Below are 2,090 nucleotides of genomic sequence, written 5' to 3' on the forward strand. Positions count from 1 at the left end.
TCTTCCTCCTCCTCCTCTTCCTCCTCCTCCTCCTCCTCCTCCTCCTCCTCTTCTTCCATCATCAATCACCATTGGTGCTTATTTCTGGTCCACACCACCTAAGGTGTGGCTCTATTCTTAAAAGGCACGTGGATATTTATATTTGCTGAAGTTTGTAATAAATCTTACATTGTACTACGTGCTCCTGAGCTGTGTGAGAGTCCTGCCTTCACCGGGAGGAAGGCCAGCCACACACCCTGGGGAAAGAGTCCCAGAGACAGGAAGAAGGGCGACTCTGGAATATGGGGGAAAGCTCTGGAGCTGAGAGGGCTCCAGCCGGGGCAGCGGGCACTGCAGGGCCCATGGCTGGGGCTGGTGATGGTGCCCGTGCCCAGAAGAGGCTCTCAGGACCATTAACTGCCTGCTTGTAGGAGTCAGAGCTTCCCTCTACCCTGCGCCCCCAAAGCAGAGCTGCAGACATGGAGAGGGCAGGCTGGGCTTTTGTGCTAAGGAGCCTGGCAGCTCTGAGGTCTGGATCGGCTGGCTGGCAGGAAATGGGGGCACACACGTGGATGCCGGCTGATGCATGTGCTGGCTCCTGGGCTTTGGGGCTGCGGAGGTTGGAGGTGGGGTGTGGCCCGCTCGCTGCAGCCTTTGTTGGTCCTGTTTCACAGGCCTGGCCTCCCAGGAATCCTGCCCTGTGCGGCTCTGTGAAACCCAGGGGGCCAGGCGAGCAGCCTCCATTCCCCGCCGTGCACCTCACCACAAGTGTCTGGACTCAACTGAGCCCCTGGGAATTCCAGGCTGCCCTAGGGAGTCAGACAAAACAAAGCTGCTGCGGTGAGGAGAAGGAGGAACCCGCACCAGCCAGACAAACGCTCCCTGCAGCCGCTGCCCTCCCCCTGTCTGCCTCCAGCCAGGAGAAGCCGCCACCACAGGAGGCACGCAGGGGTGCGGGGGGCGGGGCCGACTCTCCCAAGCCCAGAACGCTATGCCTTCCCCATGACAGGCTGGCGTCCCTTGTCCCAGTGCCAGGGTTTCAGGCTCAATCTTCCCCACAGGCCGGAGCCCCCTGGGACAGGGACAGGGAGGCCGGCCGGCCACTGGGGCTCCCCCCCTTGACCCCTGCCTTCGAGCCTGCCCCTCTCCTCAGTTTCTTGCTCCCTTCCTCCAGCAGGCATGCTCGCTGGTCTCCATCATGGTCCTTTCTGTTTTCTCGGGGTATCTCAGCCCCCCAGGTCATGGCCTCACTCCAGTGGAGTACCCGTGGCCGGTGGCCCATGGCAGTGACCAGGTTTCCTGAGCTTTGCTTTACCTCCTCACCAAGAAAGAACTACGTGTCCACAGGCAGAAGTGTTAGGGAACATCTCCTCTTCCTCCTTCAATGTTCCTCTTCTGCAAATGGAATGAAAGAAGAGGCCGATCCCTTACCCTCCGCGAAGCTGGTCACGGGCAGAGTCTGCGGGTGCCATAGGTAGAGGCCACAGGAACCTTGGTGTGGGAGATGTGACAAGGAGCCCGTCCAGGAGGCCTCTCCCCTCTGCCCCAGGCAGAATGTTCCCACACTCCCCACGAGGGCTACGTGGGGCACAGAACACCAGATGTGCTGTCCAGCCCAGCTTCGTGGCCTCGGGGTGCAGAACTTCTTGCAGGGTGGAAGGGTGAAAGCTACTTGGTCCTGTCTCCACAGTGTCTGGAGAGAGCACTGAGCACAGCAGATACCACCACTGTTGGCTCTGGGTCTTCACGTGCCATTGCTGTGAAGGATCACCCCTTCATCTCTCGCCTCTGTCCTGGTGCTGAAGGAAGAGCTCTTACTAAAGCCATTCACAGCCTCCTGGTTGCCACACCATGAGCCCCTGTTTATCACTTCTCACATAGCCTGTGCTGAGCAGACGCCGCCCTGGACACTGTCCTTTGCATGAAGCTCTTCTTCCTTGGCTTGGCCTCTACCTGAAAGACCTGCCAGATGGCTCAGTCCTCTGTCATGGCGGGCGCTGACTTCCTGCTGGGCTGCAGGCCCTGCCTACCCACCCACACAATGTAACAGACTTCACCAGAAACTTCAGCTCAGAGAGGGGTGAATCCCCACCACCAGATTTATTTCCAGC

Source organism: Dipodomys ordii, unplaced genomic scaffold, assembly GCF_000151885.1.
Source record: "Dipodomys ordii isolate 6190 unplaced genomic scaffold, Dord_2.0 Scaffold21, whole genome shotgun sequence".
Lineage (NCBI taxonomy): Eukaryota > Metazoa > Chordata > Mammalia > Rodentia > Heteromyidae > Dipodomys > Dipodomys ordii.